At 47.6% G+C, this 24,681-nt stretch overlaps 1 long non-coding RNA gene across 1 annotated transcript in view; it reads right to left on the bottom strand.

The window, feature by feature from the left end:
- The window catches only part of LOC143831260 (uncharacterized), a 59,580-nt gene that overhangs the window by 25,019 nt on the left and 9,880 nt on the right, over window positions 1–24,681 (bottom strand). The gene's annotated exons all lie outside the window — the stretch shown is intronic.

Genomic DNA, 24,681 nt, shown 5'->3' with positions numbered 1-24,681 from the left:
GTGCCTTAGACAAGCAAGTGCTGCCAGTAGGCGAACAACGAAAATGCAGGGAATATGTGCTCATGATGGACTTTAAAAGTGAACACCAACACCATGAATTGAATCTGGACCCTGGTAACTAATTGGCAGCCAGTGAAGGGATTTCAGGTATAATTTCTGCTGTTAAAACACATCCATAGCCAGTTTTAGCCACCTGACGTTACTCTGATATATGCAAAGCCGACCAAGCAACCAAACCTTGGAATCTTCAATAAAGAAACAAGATAGTTATGTATTACTCAGTTTCCTGAACAGCATGAAGTTGCAGGGTTTATATTGCACTTTTGCAATTGCACTCGATCCATATTGCACTCAATCCATATCAGTCTGGCTTCCGCCCTGGCCACGGGGTGGAGACGGTGTTGGTCGCCCTGCTGGATGATCTCCGTCGCCAGCTGGATAGAGGCGGGTCAGCCGTGCTGGTCCTTCTGGATCCGTCGGCTGCTTTCGACACCGTGGACCATGAGATATTGGGCCACCACCTCGCCGGTACGGGGATACGGGGTACAGCCTTGCGCTGGATACACTCCTTCCTCCAGAATCGGACCCAGAGGGTTGCAGTGGGGGATGAGCTCTCGCGCCCTTTTGGACTCCCTTGTGGGGTCCCACAGGGCGCGGTTCTCTCCCTCACACTATTTAACATCTTCATGCGCCCTCTGGCCCAGCTGGTATGGAGTTTTGGGTTGGGCTGCCATCAGTACGCTGACGACACCCAGCTCTATCTCCTCATGGACGGCCACCCAGACTCCCCCCCGGAACCATTCGCCAGATGTTTGGAAGCGGTGACAGAATGGTTTGAGCAGAGTCGCCTGAAACTCAACCCCTCCAAGACGGAGGTCCTGTGGCTGGGAAGTAGGGGGCGGGAACAGGAAGCGCATTTACCCACCCTGGCAGGGGCGCATCTTACCATCGCGTCCCAGGCCAGAAACTTGGGTGTGACCATTGATGCCTCCCTGACTATGGAGGCGCGGGTCAGGAAAGTAGCCGGCCAGGCATTTTTCCATCTTCGCCAAGTTCGGCTACTAGCGCCCTACCTGTCCCCGAACACCTGGCCACTGTGATCCATGCAACGGTCACCTCCAGATTAGATTTCTGTAACTCGCTCTACGCGGGCCTATCCCTGTCTCCGGAAACTCCAGCTAGTACAAAATGCAGCCGCTAGGGTCCTCACCGACACACCTTGGAGGGCCCACATCCAGCCTGTGCTGAGGCAGCTGCACTGGTTACCAATTGCTGTCCGGATCCGGTTCAAGGTTCTGGTTCTAACATATAAGGCTTTATGCGGGCTGGGACCCACATACCTGAGGGACCGCCTAGTGCCCTATGCCCCCCGCAGGGCTCTGTGCTCTGCGAGTGAGAATCTTCTGGTCGTTCCCGGCCCTAGGGAAGCACGCCTAGCCTCGACCAGGGCCAGGGCCTTTTCGGTCCTGGCCCCCACCTGGTGGAATGAGCTCCCGGGTGAGCTGCGGGCCCTGCGGGACCTTTCAACGTTCCGCAGGGCCTGCAAGACAGAGCTCTTCTGCCAGGTCTATGGTTGAGGCTGAGGCTGCTGGGGTACATCGACTGCTCTCCCCCGGGCTTCTTGACATCGTTGACCTCCTTCTCCTCCACCACCCCTTTTTTAGGAATGGGGGTAGGAAGGGGATCTTTTTATTGTGCTGCCATGTTGTGACATTTTAAAGTCTTTTAATGGGAGTTTTAATGGGTTTTTTAAGACATTGTAACCCGCCGCGAGCCATTTGGGAGTGGCGGGAAATAAATCGAAATAATAATAATAATAATAATAATAATAATAATAATAATAATAATAATAATAATAATAATATGGGTTTATATGAAACTTTATTTATAAATACAAAAGTAAGGCATAGGTAGAGAAAGAGATCCACTTACCACTCAACTCTGCTTGTCTGCATCTCTTCTTCTCATCCATGCTCCAAACCTGCTGTTCCCCCTCCACATATTTACACATTTGGTCCCCTTCCCCCTATTTTTTTTTGGGGGGGGGGAGATTATTTTTTGCCAAACTCTCATTCAAGACAAGGACCATTGATAGTGTTGCCAGCTGAAGGTTGGGAAATTCCTGGAAATTTTGGGGTGGACTCTAAGGGGGGATAGTATTTGGGGAGGAGCGGGGAGGGGCCTTGGCCAGATATAATGCCATCGAGTCTACCCTGCAAAACATCAATTTTCTTTAGGATAGATCTATGTTACATAAAATCAATTGTAATTCCAGATCTCCAGGTCCAACCTGGAGGATGGCAACCCATCAAGCAGGTTCCCATCGAGGAGGTTATCACTGTTCATACTGAGGCAAAATGAAGCAGTGTAGGCAAACTCATGGTCACAACAGTCAGCACTCCCATAACACCATTTCTCATCCCTGGATTTCTCTTCAGGTAGCTTAGTTGCAGGATGTCGGTGCTCAGAAAGTGGTGTGTTATCAGGGAGAAGCCATTTGTTTCCTGGCTGATCTTCACTGCTTCAAACTATATTATACAAAGATTCCTAGCACCCAGTTCAGATTTTCAGAGATGAGGTAGAACATTACAGATGACTAAACTAAATCTAGCTTGGTATGTTTCCCTTGCCTTGAAAGGTCAACAATTATACTTCAGAAAAAGACTGAGGAAACCACAAAATAAGCCATTTCAGATTAGACCTTGGAGACATACCTTTGTAAATTGTTGCTGGTGCTTTCCATTAAAGGTTAAAAATTACTGTTTGTGGAAATTCAAGGTATAAGCTTTTGTGTGCACAAACACTTCTTCAGATGCAATAAGAAGTTACAATAATCTCCATTTCATTGTATCTGAAGAAGTGTGTGTGCACACAAAACCTCATACCTTGAATAAAACTGTTGGTTTTAAAGGCGCCCCTGGACTGTTCAGCTGCTTCAGACCAACATGGTTACCCACCTGACTCTATCTTCTGGAAAGTTCACAGTGATTGTCCTTTGCTGTCAGTGCCTAACTCCTTGGCAGCAGTTTGTCATTTTTTCCTCCTCTCAGCTGGGGGTCAAGATATCCCTGCAGCAATTCAAGTCATCAGGGCTGGAGTGCTTTCCCAGCTTTTTAAGTGTTGTGGTTGTTTGGATTACTGGAATGGGTTGTTTTAATGATTGACCTTTAGATGTTTTTTCCAGAAAAATCAATGGAGTGTTTTGTTATGTTGCCTCTTGTTCTCCAGTTGGAACTGGACTGAGGATTGGTGGACTATCAAGCTTGGAAACTGGGTTTTCACCTTTATTTGAAAGTTTTTTTTATGGTCAGATCTTTATGTTTCACATTGGTGGTTTCATCTTGAAACCAAACTTTCCTTTTTGGGCTGCCCCCTTTGTTCCTCTTGTCCATTGACCCATGGGCTACTAGGCTATTCTTAGACTGGAAGCACTAGACCATCGGTTGGCTCCTGGCAGGGCTCATAGGATGTGTTCTATACTGTTTTTTTGTATTGTCAGCTGACGGTCTCAAAACATCTTTTGGTCAGGCTAAAACCTGCTATTTAGTGGGCAGATTCTATCCTACTCAGAATATGTGCATGCAGATCTGAGACAACTGAAACTTTATCCCATGTTTTCTTCAGCAGTGTGTTGACTACCCCTTTGAGAGATCTCTGGATACAGCTGGATACAGCTGGCAACCCTCAGGGTGTGGTCCTCTCCCCCACATTGTTTAACATCTTTATGCGCCCTCTGGCCCAGCTGGTACGGAGCTTTGGGCTGGGTTGCCATCAGTACGCTGATGACACCCAGCTCTATCTCCTAATGGACGGTCACCCGAACTCCCCCCCGGAACCATTAGCCAGATGTTTGGAAGCGGTGACAGAATGGTTCGAGCAGAGTCGCCTGAAACTCAACCTCTCCAAGTCCTGTGGCTGGGGGGAAGGGGGCGGGAACAGGTAACGCGTTTACCCACCCTAGCAGGGGTGCAACTTACCATCGTGCCCCAAGCTAGGAATTTGGGTGTGACCCTTGATGCCTCCCTGACTATGGAGGCTCAGGTCAAGAGAGTAGCAGGCCAGGCATTTTTCTACCTTCGCCAGGCCCGGCTACTAGCGCCCTACCTGTCCCCTGACCACTTGGCCACAGTGATCCATGCGACAGTCACCTCCAGAATAGATTTCTGTAACTCGCTCTACGCAGGCCTACCCTTGTCCCTGATCCGGAAACTACAGCTGGTACAAAATGCAGCTGCCAGGGTCCTCACTGGAACATCCTGGAGGGCCCACATCCAGCCGGTGCTGAGGCAGCTGCATTGGCTGCCAATTGCTGCCCGGATCCGGTTCAAGGTTTTGGTTTTAACCTTCAAGGCCATACGCGGGTTGGGACCCACATACCTGAGGGACCGCCTACCGCTCTATGCCCCCTGCAGGGCCTTACGCTCTGTGGGTGAGAACCTGTTGGTTGTCCCCGGCCCGAAGGAAGCACGCCTAGCCTCGACCAGGGCCAGGGCTTTTTCAGTCCTGGCCCCTACCTGGTGGAATGAGCTCCCGGGTGATCTGCGGGCCCTGCGGGATTTGTCAGCTTTCCGCAGGGCCTGTAAAACGGAGCTCTTCCACCAGGTCTATGGTTGAGGCTGGGGTCAGCAAATCAGGGACATCGCTCCCCCCCTAGGAGTTGGAGTGTACGCTACTCCCCTATCCTTTCCTCTTCACCTCTTAATAATTGGGGGAGGGATGGAATTTTTAGCCGCCATGTTAGTAGATTGATATTTTAATGGGAATTTTAATGGGATTAGTTGTTGTGACCCGCCTCGAGCCTATCGGGAGAGGCGGGAAATAAATCTAATACTAATACTAATACTAATACTAATACTAATACTAATAATAATAATAATAATAATAATAATAATAATAATAATAATAATAATTACAGTCTTCAGTCTTACAGTGGCTGGTGACAATTTTGCTCATGACAAAGTCACTATGAGAGAATTAATTTATTAATAACAAATACAGTAATGTACTCTCTCATGGTACTGGTAACTTACAGAGGTTTGAATCATGTGGGCAATTCGCTCCCTTACGCCTTTTCTCCCACAGGGCTTCTGAACCTGGTGTGGGAAGCAGCCCTGTAATCAAGGCTACCCACATGAGCTGTATGTTACCTATATTTGCAAGGAAGCAACAGAGGAACTGATTTGTAGCAGCAATCTCATCACATTGTGAATGGGACTTTAGAGCAGTTAGGTGGAGCCAGTTTGGGTACACTAACACATTGACCTCAACAAATGTGAGAGAGAACTTTCTGTCTGTATCTCACATAAAATTTCTTAAAAGTTCATGAGATTTTGACAAGTGCCACCAGTCTTGCAAAAACTTTGACAGAGGACAATTTGTTACTGGTTCTGAAGTCAATACAAGTTGACTTTTCCAGTATTTTGGCAAACATAATTATATTTATGAAGTCTCCAATTATATTTATGAAGTCTTATGAAGAGCTCAGATTACAACTCACTATTTCCTGTCTCAATTCACTATCCAAAGTCCACCCCCCCGATGGATTTACGAATGTAAGAGCAGCTGTGTTGCATCAGACCAACCATCTAGATTCTGCACATGTTGGATAATGCACTTTCAATACACTTTAGAAGTAGATTATCCTGTTCTGCACAGGAAAATCCAGCTGCAAAAGCACATTTAAAGTCCAATGTGTGCAGAACGGGCAGGGTAGCCAAACTGTGGTTCTCCAGGTATCCATGGGAATTGTAGTTCATAGACATCTGGAGAGCCACAGTCTGGCCACCCCTGATCTAAGCCAACATCCTGTTTCACACTGTAGTCAACTGCATGCACTAGAAGAAATACAAGCAAGTCATGGAAGTCAAAGTCTTTCCCTGTTGTCCCCACCACCATGTAGTCACTGAACAGGTGAGTCACTGTAGCTAACAATCATCAATGGACCTTCAGATGAAATGGTACTTCATCTGAATAAATATTTACAGTGCTGCAAGATAGGTGTTGAACTGCCATCTTGTGAACTCGTGGAGGACAGCATCTCATTCAGTGTTTGCTTTTCCCGTCCACTTGCCTCTGGAAGGACTCTCAGTTGGCAGGTTGGGAAAAACCTACTGCCACCTGAAGCAGACAATTCTGGGTTGCAGAAACTTAGTATAGCACAGGTCTTTTATAAACTTTTATAAACATGTTCCCCTAGATCCTTTGGAATGAGTTTTTCTTCATTCTGCAAGTAAGGTAACTGGCTGTATCCAACATACCTAACATTTGTGCTTATGATCCTAGCCCAAATGTTAACATAAATCCTCCATTAGTATAAACTTTAATCCCCAGCCTACTATGTACTAAGGCAATCTTTATAAATGTCTTTTATAAAACTAACCAAGAGACGAATTTCACCTAAGCTAAGCCATCAATTAATTGGTATTTTTAAGTTCAATAAGACCTTGTAAAGGATTGCAGTACAACCCAGCTTTTTCTCACCAGCATAGCTTAAAATAACTTCCTTAGGGGAGCTGGGCATGAAATGTCAGCTGAGGACACTTTGAATACAGACAGGCTGCACCATTCTGTGCAGCAACTAGTGGGCTCTTAAGGCCAACAAGAGGGATGTTTGCTTGGAGTTACAGTGACTTGTTGGCAACAGGCCTGAGCTAACATCACTTGTTTTGCCTCCTGCCTAAAGACTCTTACCTTTTGAAGTTTTGGAGGCTCTGCAGTTTGTTCGACTAACAGAAAGCTGTTTGCTTTTCATTAGACTGAACTCCAGTTCATCTTTTCTTCATGCATGCAGTAACTGGATGTTGTGACTCTGGATCTTTGCACCGCTACACTGCCTGTATTTCACTTTATATTCCCCTCACAAGGATAAATAATGTCCAAACTAGATAGTAACCCCCCCTCCAGCTGAATTTGGACTGGTAGGCTGCATATGCCCCCTAATGGACAATGTACAAATAATACTACTTGGGGCCATTTCAGATCTGGAAAATGGTGCTGGGTAGAAAGCCTCCACCCAATCTCTCCTTGTGCTGCAGTCCTAGGGATGCCAGCCCCCAGGTGGGACCTGGGGATCCTCCGGTTTTACAGCTCATCTCCAGGTGACAGAGATCAGTTCCCTCCAAAGTCTGCAAGTATTTCCCAAACTTGAGCTGTGCAGTCCTGACATGATTTGGGCCCTTCCAGTATTTGCAAAATGAGATTCCAGCCAACTGGCTGAGGGGAATAAGAGTAGGCTTGAGGGAACAAAGACCCAACTCAGAAAGAAAGTCCCCAAGGGCCAAATTGGATAGTAGACTCAAGTGCATGTAACATGACCCTGGTAAGCAGGACTGGAAAATTAATGAGGAAAGGAGATTTTAAACTCTTCCCATGCAGACCATTTTCCTGCTCCAAATCTCACATGCATACACTGTCTTCCTCCCATCCCCAATTCTGAGTATCAAAAGTGAACAAACATAGATTGTTTTGCAAAGAAGAGTTGAAAATTATGAGGAACAAATTTGCATGTGGGTCACTACACAGGATACAGGGTGTACAAAATGATAGCTCAGTTGGTGGCCGATAATTGACAATAAAGAGCAATGCAACTGGTCACTGTTTCATGTCATTCCAGGACTTTTAAAGCTGTAACATAGAATGAACCCCAAAATAATTGGTTCTTATATAATTCCTTTAACATAAAAAGATAACTCATATTTAGATTCTTTTGATGTCATAAATGAATCTTGGGCAAGTTTTATTTAATTTCAGCATTCTGGCTTTTTAGTCCATCTGCAGTGAAGTGCCATAACAGACACCATATCTCATTGTTCCACTTGAAGTCATGTATATTTGACTTGGCATCGGCTAGAAACTAAGTGTATTTATGCTGTGGCTTTTGCCAGTACGATTCTGCACAAGAAATCTTTCTTGAAGCATTCAAGTATTCAGGAACTTTGAAAACAAAAAATTGGGCCAGTTTGCATGCTGTCAACGCCTATACAAGCAATCCAAGTTATGCAGCTCATGATGATCTAGTTACATAACCGGAAGTAATGTCAAGGCATTGATGGATGCTATTTTTCTCCTGCTGTCCTATGGAGTGGTGGTGAAAACCCCAAGGAATTTGACAGACCAAAGCAAGCAACCAAAACTGCCTAATGCTGGACAATGAATATTCTAATGCAAGCTCATTCTCATGTGGTCTCCATGGGGATTAGCAAGTATATGGCATCTGTGAGTGCCTTATGGGAACTCCATTCTAAGCCTGATTTGAATTGGAGCCACAGCATGGCAAAAGTAGGGGTGCACTCTCCTGCCCAGTGCTGTCCCAGAGGTTTTATAATCATTACTCCACCCAGAAGTCTGCACATGGACTGAATGCTTGCATGTGCTGCTCCACCAGGGGGCAAATAACACCCCAGGGCAATGGTGGGACAATGGTGCTGGGAGAATTGTGGAGCCCTTTCCTAACCCCCAGCATGATCTAGATGCCAATTGGGCCCTTGTGGCACTTTAGAACTTTGTGGCGATCATGTGGCAACCTGCCCAGCACCAGCACTCCTGGGTGGGCAGCAGCAACTGCCTGGCTACGACCCCCACTTTTTGGCAGGGGCAGTGATCTTGCAAGTCTGGAGATCAGCCATCATCCCTTGAAATCTCCAATCCCGACCTGGAGGCTGGTAACCCATGCCCAGTGCCATGTCACTTCTTGGGACGTGGCAGGGAGATGCGGTGAGCTAACATCACTTCCTTATTCCTTGAAACCTGAAAAATATTTCAGCTGTACCTCCATGGTCAAAAGGCTGAGAATGGGTGCTCAGAGAGGGGCGGTTTACAAATCATCAAATCAATAAATAAAAATAGAATAAAATGCCAATAATGACACTGGAGGAGATTATTTTAAAATCATCAGGAAGTTCCTATTCTAACTATTCTGCTGAATACACATCTCCTCTGATGGCCCCTATCCAGCACTCCTCCCAAACTGTCTAGCCCACCAAAGGTCTGTGGCTCAAACCCTGTTCTCTGTGCTTCCATCTTCAGAGATGAGACACATGGGATCGAAAGACAAGACATTTTCTGTAGTAACAACTTGTTTCTGGAATACTCTTTTGTTGAGCTTTTTACCGGACTGTTTCTGTTTTATGGATAACTAGTAATCAAGCCCGCTGCAGCTAAATGCAGCGGGCGCTAGGCACTTACTGTGGGTGGGTGTGTTTCCTCGGCGGTGGCTGGCTTGGTCGGCGGCGGCGGCGTTCTTTCGGCGGCGGCAGCCTGACATGGTGAGAGGCGCTTTGCGCCTCTCGCCACGCCAGGCCGCTAGGCAGGGAGCCCCCAGCAGCCACGCTTCACGCGACTGCCGGGGGCTCCCTGGGGCATCAAGCCGGGGCTGGGAATCGTAGGGACCAATCGGCAGGCGCTTTGCGCCTGCAGATTGGTCCCTCCGATTGTCTGTCATGAGGAAGGGTCCAATTCGGACCCTTCCTCATCACGGACAAAGCCCACCTCAAGGCCCCTTAACCGTTTATTTAGTCCGTGGCGCCCGTGGCGCCACGGGCGGTTTAAAGATGGCGCCCGTGGCGCCACGGGCGGTTTAAAGATTTTTATGCTGATTAAGTCCATTTTTAAAAAATCGTTTGATTTATACTGTGCCATTGTTTTAATTGCATGCCATCTAGAGCAGGACTCTGAACAGGCATCATAGAAACAGCCTAAATAAATAAATAAAATAAAATAATTTTATTAATTTAAAAAAGTTATATGCTACCTTTCCAGAGACCTGCTTGAGAAACATGTATCGCTCCACATGACTGAATGATCTTCCATTTTAAAAATGCTATTTCCTGTATCAATAATATGTTAGGCTAGAACCCTTCTCCCCGACATCTCCCCCTCCCCAAGAGAACGTTTTGAATGAAGAAGCTTTCAATGACGTGAGCACCAATGACTGTCCCAAGTGAGACAGCTCAGGGTCAGATTTTATCAACTCAACAATCCCTTGATCAAACCCTGAGATCCCAGTTAAACTTTACAGCCGCCATACAGAGGCCATCAAAAGGTACTTCCTGTTTACTGGCTATAATCTGTAACTCCTTCTTAGCCTTTGCACCAGCCATTCCTGCAGCTTTTCCAAAGCAGCCATCAGCCAGTTCTGCTGTGGAGAAACAGCGTGCTTTTGGGCAGACATATGGGGTAGCAGGTTTGAAATATAAAAGCCCTTCTATGGAACATCACCATAGATAGGTAAGTGCTTTTTGTGCATTTTTTACAGGACAGATGTAATATTTAAACTGACTCTCAGAGAACATCTGTAAGGGCATTGTTTCCAGGGGTTGTGCATCTTTTGTAAAAGGGAACCCCCCCCCCCCCCCGTTCAGCTATATGTCTGTCTCGAGAAGAAGAATAGTCACAGCGTCTGAATGGTGCCCATGGAGTTCCCATCACTTGGCCTTCTGCTCAGGGAGGAAGATGTTCCTACATTGCTCTCACATCTAGTGTTTAAAGGTTGTCAAATAATGGTTCTGTGTGCTTATTAAAAGCCAACAGTATTTCAAAAAGCTCTTTTTTCCTGATGTCTCTGTATTGACATTCACATATAAAGTGAACATGCCAATCATATCAGTGAGGGAGGCATCACGATTGAGAAGAAGTGTTTGGGTTCTCCATGTCAATATGGATCAGTGTGCAAGGTTATTAACTTTTGCTTACAGATCCTTTAGACATCAAGTCACCCATGACACATAATAAGCTGCTGTACTGGAAGTTGAGAGGCACCACAAAGAGTTTCCATCCCCCTGTTGTGTCCCTCTGGTTTGGAACTCTGGTTCTCTGACAGGACTCTTCTTCTGGGTTTTGAGGTGGAGAATGGCGGAGGGAGAGCAGTAGAAGAGCAGTGGCTGTGGGGACGCTGTCGTGGGCAGAGTGAATAACCACTGACAGCTGATGAGACTTGTGTCTTGGGCCCTTTGACTTTAAGGTAGTGCACATGGGAGAGATGTATGGTGGCAGAAGGACTTAATGTGAGATAATAGGTGTGGGGATATACAAGTACTTATTTAGGGATGCCAGCTGCTAGGTGAGACCTAGGGATTCTCTGGAATTACAGCTCCTCTCGAGACTAGAGATCAGTTTACCCTGAGAAAATGGATGCTTTGGAGCAGATTGTTGCAATGTTTTGACCATGGAGCAGCCCCTGAAATATTTTTTTAGACTTTGAGGAGCCCTGGAACTGGATGAGAGGCGATGTTAGCAAGCGTTGCTTCCCCGTCACATCAGAGGAAGATTGGGGGGGGAGGCAGTTTGAGACAGGAGTATGGCTCTGGCCCCTTTCCTAGGCACAGTTGCCACATGAGAATGCAACCCCCAGGTCAATGGAAGCAGCTGGTTCCCTGCTTTCACGGCAATGCTGGGAATAACTTGTGACCATTAAGGGGAAGGATTTTGAAGGGTGGATATTAAGTCTACGGGTTCAGTAATCACAGACTCCAAGTCTTCAAAACAGCTCTTTTTATTTAGTAACTCCAGCAACAGACTACAACTACTGAACAGAAAAAAACAGGCAAACTCATGCACTTTTATACCTTTCAGGCAGCCAGCTGCTGCCTCTGATTGGCTCTAAGCAGAGCAATCCGAGTGGCCCTAGCAGAGCAATTTGAACAATCCAATTGGCCCTACACAGAGCAATCCGATTGGCCCTAAGCAGAGCAATTGGATTGGCTCTGGCAGAGGGATCAGGTTCCTTGATGGGTTAGTTCCTTGGCTAGCAGAGAATCCTCATTTGCATCTGTGTCCAAATGCCCACAGACATAACAATGGACTCTATGCCATTGCACCCCATTGAGGTCTCTGTCCTCCCTAGGCTCCATTCCCAAACCTCCAGGTGTTTCCCAGCCTAGATCTAGGAGCCCTAGCCCCCCCCCCCATCCCAGGTCTGTGGGGACCCGATAACCCTATGCTTGCTACTTGTATAATCTCTGTTCCATCCTGAGAGAGGCAGGTGACAAGGATCTTAATTCCCCCCCCCACACACACACACATTTGGCCATGGTCATGCTCAGTGCCAGGTATGTGAAAAATTTAGTGTTCACCATCTACGGTTCCAAAGCAGCCACTTTCTCCAAGGGAACTGATCTTAATCATCTGGAGAGTAAAGCTAACAGCAGAAGATCTCCAGGTGTCACCTGGAGATTGTTTACCCTTGCCAACCTAATGAGAGTCAGGACTGTAGGCATGAGGAGAGAAGCCACCCTGAAAGTTCAGTTCTGCTCCAGCAAAGCCAGTTGGAGAGCTGGGAACAGGGCTGTTTGTACTGGCACCTTGGCTTCAGTCCCTGCTTTTAGCTTGTTATGTCTTTGACACACATTCTGGCATTTTGGCCTTGGGCCCAGAAGCTCAAGTAATTTTCCAAACCATGCCCCCCTGTTATCACTGCAAGAGAGCCCACTCCCATTCCCTTCTCAATCATGATTAACAACTGTGAGGACTTCCTGCTTCCATCTCTGCCCCTAACCCACCTCCTCCCTGTCATCTGTCTGCTCAGAGTTGCCACTGAAAGCTTAATGCTGTTTCCAGTTCACCTAAGGGGGAGGGGAGGCTGGCAGTACAGAGGGAGAACAAATCTCTCCTCTGACAGCAGATAACATCATCTTTCCTGTGAAATTAATGAGTCATCTTTGCCACGCACTTTGCCTCTGTCAGCCAGAGACACAAGGTCCCATTTCCCTGACCGAATGTGCTCCAGTTCAACAGCACAGTCCTGTCACTCCTCCCTCCACCCTTTTCTGTCACTTCGTCGTTTATTTTTATGACCAGGATCTTTGCTCAGAGACATGTAGCCCCCGCATAAACATTTTAGATGAGGTTTTTTTTGGGGGGGGGCAGTAGCATTAAGTTTGAACCAATCAGTTTATATTAGTGCCTTTTATAGCACTGCTGCAGACTTGGGGGGTGGTGAGGGATCCCGGATGGCTCTGCAGGAGGGTACGTAAAGGTTCTTTACTGCAATATCTGCAAAGCTAAATGTAGCTCTTGGCTCACTCTTTTTTGGAAAGACAAGACAGAAGGATGCTGTTGTATAGTGGGTTTGATAGGGAATAAGCGAGGCACCGTTGTGCATTACAGCTCTTTATTATTTCTTATAGTGATTCCAGGTTGAAAGGAACCATGCTGACTGGGGACTTGCCTGGACAAGCCCCCAATACATACACATGGCAGAGGTGGACACGCCCTTAGCTGAACCTTGATTGGATCAGTGGAGCCTGATTAATTCAAACTCATTGGCTGTCCTTCGGGGCTGCTTGGATCCTGCTCCAGACCCCAAGCTCAGCCCTCTGCTGCCTCGCATACACAACACCCCTCCCCCCTTAGACAGTCACTCAGGATGTGATGGATGAAGCCCTGTAGATACCTGGGGGTCACGCGGGTCCATCTTGACTGGCATAGCTCTGGTGTCGGCATGCGTTGGCTGTTGCCGGGCTGCGCTGCCGCGATCCTGGGGGCCACCACCATGTCAGCTATCGCTGGCTCTGTCCTGGGCGCCCTCTGCTCAGCTAACGGACTGCAGGGCTGCTGTACCACGCCGGGGGTGGTGTCGGCGGCGGGCCTGGTGGTTCCAAGTGTACGGGGTGGTCTCGGCAGCGCACCTGGTCTACGTGTCGCCAGAGGGTCCGGTCGTCCTCGCCCTGGACCCTGTAGGACTCTGGTCCCATTGCGTGTGTGACGGTTGTTGGAATCCAGTTGGACCTATGACTATAGTTCCGGAAGTAGACCGGGTCGTCTGGTGCAAAGATGTGCAGCTCAGCGGGGTTCTTGTGGCTCCTTGTCCACATCTCATCATGATTGGGGTGTAGGTGATCCAGGAGGGTTCAGAGTTTCCAGCCCATCAGCAGTTCTGCTGGGCTCTTCCTGGTCGCCGAGGATGGTGTGGTATGCTGGCGGGCCATGAACTGTGTGAAGCATGTCTGCCAGTCCCTATGTGTGAGCTTGGACAATGTGTCCTTGGTTGTCCAGACCATCCATTCGGCCTGCCCGTTTGTCGAGGGATGGAAAGGTGCCAAGGTTACCTGGTGGATTAGGTGCTGTTCCAAGTATGCCTGGAATTCTGCAGAAGTAAACTGGGCCTCATTGTCTGAGACGATCATGTCGAGGAGTCCCTGGGTTGCAAAAAGGCGTTGGAGGCTCTTAATGACCACGGCTGATGTCATGGCCATGACTGGAACAACCTCCAGCCATTTAGAGAATGAGTCCACCACGATCAAGAATGTGTGCCCTTGGAATGGCCCAGGAAAGTCAATGTGTAGGCGAGACCAAGGCTTCATGGCCAACTCTCATGTCCGCAGCAGCGCTTGTGGCATATCTGGGTGGATTTCCTGGCAGGTCCGACAGCCATTGACCCAGGATTCAATGCTTTTGTCAATCCCCGGCCACCATACATAGTTGCGAGCCAGCGCCTTCATGTGTAGGATGTCCCCATTCGGCTTGATGGGGGTCATGATCGGGGTTTCCCAACGTGCCTTCGGCATGGGCTCCAGCACGCCTTGCGCCAGGAGCTTGTCCAGCTCTGCGTTGATGAGGGGCTTCAGGGCAAACGGGTGCCACCTGTGGATCGAGGGCCAACAATGTGGCCAAGTGATGCATCACAGACATCCTCTAGCGACATTGTCTGGAGCCGATGGACTTGGTGAATTCCGCTGATTGTGAGTCCCAGCAGCTCAACCCAGTCTAGTCCAAAAAGGCTTCTGCGTTCCCCTTCAACAATTACTAGGGGCAAATTCCCTGCAAAATCCTGGAAACACACGTGGAAGTCCCCCATACCCTTGATCGGCACCCATCCTCCCATGTAGTCCTTGATGATATAGCCCAAGGGGAGGGGTGGCCCCATTCTGGCAGAGCCCCCTGAGGGTCGCGCTCAAAATGATTGAGCATGATGACCCTGTGTTCAGTTGCATGGTGCAAGGGCCCCCCGGTTGCTTTGATCGGGCGTCAGTTGGCGGTATGCGTTTTTGCGTGCTGTCCGGTGGGTCAGGGAATCCTGCTGTGAGTGGCACACCGGACGATATGCCCTTTCTTGTTGCAGATGCAGCATATTATGTCGCGAAATCAGCACGCGCTGCGTGCGTGTGGGCCTGCTCATCCACCGCATGGCCTCGTCAGGGGTACTGCGCGGCAGTGTGGCCAAAGCTCATTGTGGTCCACCTCAGCCTCCTCATCCCCCATCGTCCTCGATCAGGTCCTCATGGTTGACGGCGGTTGTAGGCTGCGCTGCTGGTGGGCGCCTGGATGCCTCGTTGCCTCGGACGTCCCTGGTGCTGCAGTTGGCGGCCTCAGCGTTGGCAGAATCTTCCAGCACGTCTTTGAAGGTCAGCCCCTTCTTTCCAAACAGCCGACGCTGGGTGGCCTCGTCCTAGAGGCCACACACGAAATTATCCCGGAGCGCCTCCTCCATATTGGAGAGCTGGCAGTCTTGGCCAAGGTTGCGGAGCATGGCAGTGAATTCAGTGATTGACTCTCCTTCTCACTGTCCTCATTGGTAGAAGATAGGCCAGCACGCCATCTCCCCTGGCTGTGGGTCGTAGTGCTCATGGAGACGGCAGAGGATCTCATCCAGGTTCGTGGTGTCCACATCATCGGGTGCAAAGAGGTCCTGTGCTAAGTCAAATGTGGCGGCCCCACATGTGCTCAGGAACACTGCCCGTCTTCTTGCTATAGCGGTGATACCGTTGGCCATGAGGAAGTTATGGAAGCGCTTCTCATAGCTTCTCCATCGGTTGGGGCGGCTGGAGTCGAATGGGTCAATCTGCCCCAAGATAGCCATGCTGCGGTGTGCATCCTCTCTGCTTGCCGGCCCAGCTTGAGGATGGTCCCCCCTTCAGATGGCTGGGCTCCGCTCCAGTGGCTCGCAATGCAGGTTGGGTGCTGCTGGACTCATGCTTTTAACTGGCAAAGGATCCTCCTGGAATGGCGGGGCTCTGTCCAGATGCGTGCAGGAGCAGCTTCTCTTCCCTTAGAATCCCACTTTCATTGCCAGTGTTGTATAGTGGGAATAAGCGAGGTGCAGTCGTGCATTACAGCTCTTTATTATTTCTTATAGTGATTCCAGGTTGAAAGGAACCATGCTGACTGGGGACTTGCCTGGAGAAGCCCCCAATACATACACATGGCAGAGGTGGACACGTCCTTAGCTGAGCCTTGATTGGATCAGCGGAGCCTGATTCTTTCAAAATCATTGGCTGTCCTTTGGGGCTGCTTGGATCCTGCTCCGGACCCTAAGTTCAGCCATCTGCTGCCTCGCATAATGTCAAGCGTTGCAAGAACTCACAACAAGCTTCTTTATTAAAGAAAGCGTTTATTGAGAAGTTACTTCATACACCTAAGCTAAAGAAGTCAAATCTGCCTGAGGACCCCATTATTATAAGCAAACTCGGCCATAGGCAGGAGGGCGACCCAATCGTTCTGCTGATGGTTGATGAAACAGCGCAAGTATTGCTCCAATATTTGATTCACCCGTTCTGTCTGCCCATTTGACTCTGGATGATAGCCTGAAGTAAGGTCTTGTTCCACCCCCAACAGTCGTAAAAGCTCCTGCCAGAACTTGGCAACGAACTGGGGACCCCGATCCGAGAGCAATCTCCTAGGGATACCATGTAGTCTAAAAACGTGGGTAATGAACATGGAGGCAAGTTTGGCCGCTGAAGGCAATCCCACACAGGGGACGAAGTGAGCTTGTTTCGAAAAAGCATCTACCACTACCTAAATCACGTTTTTGCCCTGGCTCAACGGTAAATCCGTTATAAAGTCCATAGTCACGTCGGACCAGGGACAGGAGGGGGTGGGCAGGGGCTGCAGTAACCCCCGCTTCTTGCCCCCCAGTGGTTTGGAGGCGAGGCAGATGGGGCACCCTTGCACATATTTCTCCACATCCCCCCTTAGGGATGGCCACCAGTAGTGTCTCCTGACCAAGTGCAGAGTTTTCACAAAACCAAAGTGCCCCGCGGCCTTAGCATCGTGGCACAACTTCAAAACGTCTCTCCCAACACCGCGTGCAGCCAGTCGGTCACCCGGCTGATTCTCTGCTGCAGCTCCTGCACCTCCAGGGTCGCCGCCATTCCACGGTATGGGACCCCCGCGGGCAGTTTGTCTGGCCATAGCTCATCCCCGGTCAGGTGGTTGTACTTCGACAGCCGCCTGCGCTCGGTGATGTGTCTCTCCAGGAACTCTGAGGGCCCAGGGGTCGCTTCACTCAAGGCTCTTGCCATTCCCGAGCCAAACGAGCCCGATACAGCCAGTTCGTCTTGAGTGTAATTCCCGTACAGGTCCTCATCCTGCTCACCATAGGTGTTGCCTTCGTCCTGCATGTTGGCAGGCGAAAGGTGTTGTGAGATTTGACTTAATGTCAAGCGTTTCAAGAACTCACAGCAAGCTTCTTTATTAAAGAAAGCGTTTATTGAGAAGTTACTTCATACACCTAAGCTAAAGAAGTCAAATCTGCCTGAGGACAGATTTGCCTCCCCTTATCAATGCAGTTCTCCCGCCTAAAACTTGAAAGTTCCCAGGGGAGGGGGAAAGGAGGCACCAGGTGCCATAAACCATAGTGTTACAACTCACACGTCCTTGGTCGTCTCCGGACAAGATAAGATGTTATGGTTACAAAAGGCAGACCCAGCCGGGAGGTTCAAAAGACAAATAATTCACAGCTCCCTGTGATAACAGGATGCAGCAACATAGTTTCAGTTTCAAGCATGCAAGCATAATATATGGGCATGGGGCCCCAAGAACAAAGCAGAGAAAAGACAAGGCAAACAAAGATGGAGAAACTCATGCTAACTCATGGCAGGGTTCAGCAACAATCCTGACAGCATACACAACAGATGCTTTCTCACTGCTTAGGAGTAAGGGGAGAATAATAATCCTCTGCCTCAACCTGCCACCAATTTCTCTCCAGCCTTCCCCACCCTCACAGAAAGATGTGGAAGGATGAGTCTGTTGGAGTGATCAATTCAGCATGCCTCAACATTGGGGACGCTACATTCCTCTAGGTGTATACAGGTGTTATGTCTTTGAATGGGATGCCCCTCTTGATCTGCCCTCTGCCCTCTCCTCTCACTTTGTTCTCTTTACTTCACTTGGCCTCCCATCATGGAGATATTCCCACACACATACTGTTGGACAGTGGCCATTTGTGATAGGGGAAGTACTCTTTAGATTAGACCTCTCTCTCTCAACCGCAACCTGAATGGATCTATTTGAATAAATATAAGTTTTTAATCTTTTGCAATATACTTCTTGAGAGATGACTTTACTGAACTTGTGATTGGGCAAAACTCTTTTATAATAACCAAATATCTCAACAGTCAGCACTCTAAAGGGAAATAGATTGAGCACTAGGAGAAGGAAGAAAGTCTGAAATCTTCATTTCACTCTCAACCACCAACTAAGGGTGGGGGTTAGTTTTATTCCTGAATATTCAGTATTTTGAAGTTATATTCCTGAATAGTCATTGCAAATACTTGACTTTCTGGGTGAACAGGTAGCCCTACCAAACCCAAATAGTGAAGCATGCTGTTTGGGCTTGGAGGAGGTGATGTCAAGAAAGCAATGTGAAGCAACTTACACTTTTTCTTCAGTTGGGGGCTGGGGGCTCCTTCTAGGGCAAAAAGTGGGCTTTGTCTTGTTTGGACTGGATGGTAGCTGTACCTTAGGGGGTGGAATAGACGGAGAGATAATTTCAGTGACAGAAACAGGCATTTCCTGTTTCTGTCAGCTACTAGAAGCATGATCAGGTGAAGAGAATAGGTGAGGATGAAGGGAGAAGGAAGAGAGTTAACTGACTACCACTCACAGCTCCAGCAACAGCAGAATCTGCATCCTCACAATAGCATGGCTATAGAGTGTGTTGATAACTTCTTGCTTAAATGGCTTTAAAGGGGGATTTTATAATTTGCTGGAGGTCAGAGCTGTCAGTGGCTCTTGGCCACTATGGCTAAAGTGGAGCTCCATGTTCATCTGAACCCAGCGATAGGTTATGGCTATTGTCTTCAAGCCCAGTTTGTGGGCTTCTCCAACACATCTAATGAAAAATAGGATACTGGACTAGATAGGCATTATGGCTAGTCTTATGCTGTCAATTTACTTAGTATTAAATAGCAAACAATAATATATTTTAAGAGCAGTTTATAGAGTGGCATGACTGTGTTCATAGATGGTGGTGGGTCATTGTCACAGCTAGCAGATGGTTTGGGGCAGATCCGAAGGGCACAACCAGTGCCTGTGAGCCAGGTTGTGGCCCATTTTGTGGGAGCCTCCCTAAGGGGATGCCATGGCACCAGGACGGCTTCACAGGGGGGAAGCCGGCTGCTACACATGGTGGGGCAGCTGAGTAGGCTCCAATCGAGGTTGACCCCCGTGGGGTCCTATCAGTCTTGCCTTCCCAGGGGCTAGTGGCTCTGATGGTTAGCGGGTCTGGACAAACGGTCGACCAGCCCCTGCGACCAGCCCCCGCTATGGGTTTTTATTCCCCTTCCCCTCCGGGGTGTGGCTGGCTGGCTGCAACAGGGAAGGGGCAGTCATGGATCCACCCCTTCACCATGGGTGTGCCAAATCTCATGGCTCAATTTGTACATGTTCAATAAAGCTGTGGCCCTGTTTTGCCAAAGACCTGCTATGCGTGATCATTTGGGTGACAAACATGCCTGCCTGCCTCTGCAACTATAGTAGTGCTACCAACACAGGTCCTCAGACCACAGCCTGGATACATCAGTTTCCTTTTTCTAAAATGTATTAGAATTTGCTATGATGTCATGGTATTTGCTCCCTCTGACCAATGGTTTCCCATCTTTGGAGAGATAAAAGGGAAAAGCAAGACCAGGCAGCTTCAGAAAACATATTATCTCTTCATATAAATCTTCATTAATTGAGTGCCACCGGAAGACATCTATTATTCCTTCCTCTTTTTTACTTGTGAAAGGAGGCTATGGGAAATAGACCTACTTAGTTTATACAGAATTATTAATTTTAATGAATCAAATTTAATGTCTTATGTATTTTAACCCTTCGTGAGCCTCTGGGGAAGGGCAGGGTATAAATGTAAACAATAATAACAATATTGCTGGCTGGACATTCAGATGATTCTTGGAAAATAATATCATGTGGTTCAAAAGATGAAGTCTTCTGCCTCCCTGATGGTGCTCCCTGGGTGAAACTGCAGTTTTGGACAAGTCACCGCTAAGCAGCTTCTGTTTTACAAATATAAAACAGTGACCTGCCTCATACAGCTGGAATACAATGGTTATCCCTTGAAGATTACAAGTGTCACATAAAAGATGAATAGTGGTCTCAGCAGTTCTGGGGAACTCAAAAGCTTGCATGCTATTTTGCGTTGTTTTGAGCTTTTGCTTTGGCCCACTCCTGCTACCGGTATCCTCTCTCAGCTTTCTCTTTTGCGGGTCATTCAGTTGTGCCCTAGTGCTACTAGCTCAAAGAAGACGGCAGTGACATCCTAGGTATCTACCAGATCTGTCTCAGAATCAGCAATAGACAGTCCCAGTCACCATCTTCACATTGACGCTTGTTGTCTGGATAGGTCTTGCCTCATTTTCTCTTGATACCATTTTATTTCCTCAGATGTGAATTTGTTTCTTAGGCCGATTCTACACGGGCAGAAGAGACCAAGAGGGTTGTCATATGGAAGCGGGGCTAATCCCTGCTTCCACATGATGCAGCTGCTGGGCAGGCCCCGTCCTGGGCCAGCTGTGGATTGGACCCTCAGTTGCCCCAGACTAAGGGAATGTGGGAGAATCTGCGTTTTCTCAGCCTGCTGCAGGGGCCAACAGGGTCTGTCCTGTTGTAGGCCTGTGTGGACAGGGAAAGGCCAACCCGTCTCCTCTCTGCCCGACAGTGGCCCAGAGGGGGCAAAACATGCCAGGTCAGCTTTGTGGTGTTTCATTGTACCATGGGGCGGACCAGGACATTTTTTTTATTTTGCAGGAAGGTAGGATTGCATAGAACACAATCCCACCTTCCTGCAAAATACCCCTCTGTGGTCCTCCCCCACACAGTGGAACCATTCTGCTACCACAGTGTTACCTGGGTGGGGGGGCGGGGGGACACACATTTCAGCACTGTAGCAAATCTGGCGCTGAAATGTATCTCCTGTGAGGATACATAATAATGTTGACTGCTGAAGGCTACACAATATTTTTGTTATTAGCATGATCCCTGGAGTTAGGGTGTGAACGGAACATACTTGCACCTCAACAGGGCAGAGCAGGCTGAATTTTCTAAAAGTGTTGTTCAGCCCTCTTTCCCATTTGCACTCCTCATCAACCATCTGAACAATTTACATGTTGCCTTTCTAAGCTGACTGCACCTCTAACCTACATTTGATTTCCTCATGCAAGGGCAGGAAGAATAAAGTTACTTTGTACATGTCTGACAGAAGGACCAAGAACAGATGCTGCCTAGATTGGACTCACAGGAGTGCTACAACGTATATTCCTGATCTACCTGGGGAACACACTTTCACATCACTTGAGAATGGCTGTTTCTTTTAAAACAAACACTCGATCCTCCTCCCACAGGATGCAGTGACACAATTTCTCTGGATGCAGGAGCAGCTTTGGGATAATTAGCATCTTTGTTATTATTATTCGGTAGGTAGGTGCATAGTTGTAGATCATTTGCAAGGAACCAGGTGCGCAGAGGTATATTTAATACCCAGAGGAAGGGCCTTTATTTCTTAATGATCATTTCAATTGGCTCTTGAGGAAATGGCGAGGACATTAAGAGAGGCAATCATCTTAGATAGCTGCTCTGGGGTGACTGGAGCAGCATCTTATTAAATCTTAATGTGAGCTTTATTCCTGGGAAATGTACAAAGCAATTAGGTAGAACTTTCCCATAATATAATTAGAAAAATGTGTGGAAAATCTTATGTCATGTGGCACCACAATTGTACTTGAACCCATTCTCAAAAGACCAAATATCAAAACACAACAGTACAGCAGGCAGGGAAAGCTGGGAATCGAGGAAGCCTCCTAACAAGACTGTTGGTGCCAAGAGTTCAAGATACATCTCATCTGGCCTGAAAGCAGAAATAAGGTACACTTCCATGCACCTGCCTGAATAATCTTTCCCCATAGAGGAACAGGCAGAGACGCAGCTCATTCCAGTTGCTACAAGATAACAAAGATGGGACATTGGAGTCTTTAGTACTACTGAGAGCTTTGTTTTTTTCCCTCATGCCAAGCTACTGCTTGAGACAACACCTGTACCAGAGGGGCATGACTCACTTCACGCCATCAGCAGAATGGGGGCTGGAGGCATCATCTTCCAGACCCACTCTATGTGGTTTCAGGAGCTTGGATTGGAGCCACCTGCTGGTAGTAGCATGGGCTTTACAGAAACTAACACGCTTTTAAGACTATTTAACACCAGTATGCTTGAGCAAATGTAATTCTCTTAAGCTGTGAATTTTGACTTTGTAGCTGCCTTCTGTTCAGTGATGCAAGAATTTCTGTTGAAATTTCTACCAGCTCCTCCATGAAGTTCTAGTCCTTGGTGCATGACTCCTGCCTTGAATACTTTAGTATCCCAGGGACCGTTTATGCACTGGGAACGTCACTGCCCCAGATCCTGTGCAGGAGCACAAATCGGGTCCGGATGAGGCACACCAGACAAAATGCTCCTCCATGTCGGTGCAGGAATAGGTGAGGCAACCTGCCACAACTAAAACTCTAACCTGCAGCCCAGCATGAAACCTCCAGTGCATAAACGGTCAGGGTATGGTGGAAAGGAACATGAGAGACAAGTTTGGACAGCGCCTAAATGGAAGACCCTCTGGGAAACCTACCAATGACACCTGGAGTTCTAGGATGGGATGAAGGTGGAATATAAGTGTAATCATTCAATAATGGGATATTACTCTTTTTGAGAAAGTCCTCTGGTACCTGAAAGAGGAATAGGTTTATTGCAGTCAATGTTTTTGTGAGCTAGAAACCATTCTGTCAAATGCCTAGAGCTGTGGTCATTGCTTATTGGGCTTTTTATATGTTTATGTCATTTGACTGATTGTGTTAGCAGCTTTTGCAGGTCTGACAAAGCAGAAAGGTAAGAGGAGGAGTGGAGTGCTTGCCAATTGTCGAGTTATCTTGTTCTCCTTCACATCCTGTCAGCTACTGCTACTGTTGCTATTCACTTCAGAATGCTGAGTTCAGCCTAGGAAGGCAGAGAGGGATCTGCCCTTCCTTGCAAGCACTATTTCATGCTGTGCCATCAGACTGCAACATACAAGTTGTGTACTAAGATGCCATCTTCTGGAAGCTGACAGTTGCAAAGGAATCCATAGTGACAGGAGAGGAAAATCTGCAAACTGGCTGGGCATCAGCAAAAAGGATTGTACTCGGGGATCTTTTCCTTTTGAGGAAAGGAATAGTTTGAGATCCTTTTTGGAGCATTTCATATTTGCTGGTGACAAATCAATATAAATATTAAAGATGTGTAGAGATGTACATCCAAATCAGAACCTAATCTCTCTCTCTCTCTCTCTCTCTCTCTCTCTCTCTCTCTCTCTCTCTCTCCACCTCATGCCCAGGTTCCTTCCCCTTTTTGTGGCCCATTGGACAGATTATTGACCAATGAATCAAATACTGATTCTCAACTTGCCTCTTCCCTCACGCTTTTGTTGTTTTTAAACACATGTTCAGTAAAATATACATTTGTCCTCCTCCCTTCCACATTTAAAAAAGAACAAAATAATGTTTAAAATACTAAAGAACTGGTGTTGTAAGGAAAAAGGGAAGTGGGTAAGTGGTCTCATTGGTATCAACCAATTAGCACATGGCCTAACTGGCCTCTGCAGCAAAAGAAAGAAAGAGGAACAATGGATTGCCCATGAGCTCAGGGCAGGTGAGAATATTGTATGGCTGACCAAAAAGCAGTGCACGGGCTTGTAGAGCTAGCCCACCACAAAAGCATATGTCTCAGTGCATCCTAAGAAATGAGGTTGTGCATTTGATCCTCAGAAGGTGCAGAAGGTGCAGTTAACTTCCTTGGAAGATCGCTGTCATTACAGATCTTTTCTTTTACACAGACAGCCCCCAATCTCAAACAACACCCACAACAATGCAGCATCTAATGTGAATATGGGCACTGGTACTAGAGCTTGCAACAAACCCAGATGCCAGATTTTCTGCCATATACACACCAATCACCTACACCATCAAAGGCTTATACAATTGTTCATCTACAAACATTGTATATGCCATCAAGTGCCAACAATGCCCCTCTGTTCTCTACGTAGGACAAACAGGTCAAACCCTCTGCCAAAGAATTAATGGACACAAGTCTGACATCAAAAGCCACAAAATTGAAAAACCTGTGGGTGAGCACTTCAACCTTCCAGGACATTCAATAAGGGACCTAAGAGTAGCTGTTTTATTGCAAAGGAACTTCAAGAACAGGCTAGAAAGGGAGACTGCAGAAATGCAAGTTATTACACTCAAAACTATGACATACACTGGACTCAACAAGGACAGAGATTTTTTTATCTCACTATTCATGATAACCTTGTTCAACTCATGTATCCATATTCCTCACAATTTATTTTATTTGTGATAATGTGACCGTAAGGTAATGGTAATGAAATGGAATTTTGAGTTTAACTCCCTGTTCTTGGGAGGAGATAGTTGCCAGCAATTCCCTTACAGG

The sequence above is a fragment of the Paroedura picta genome, chromosome 3 (genome assembly GCF_049243985.1).
Source record: "Paroedura picta isolate Pp20150507F chromosome 3, Ppicta_v3.0, whole genome shotgun sequence".
Taxonomy (NCBI): domain Eukaryota; kingdom Metazoa; phylum Chordata; class Lepidosauria; order Squamata; family Gekkonidae; genus Paroedura; species Paroedura picta.
This window is presented reverse-complemented; position numbering and strand designations above follow the sequence as displayed.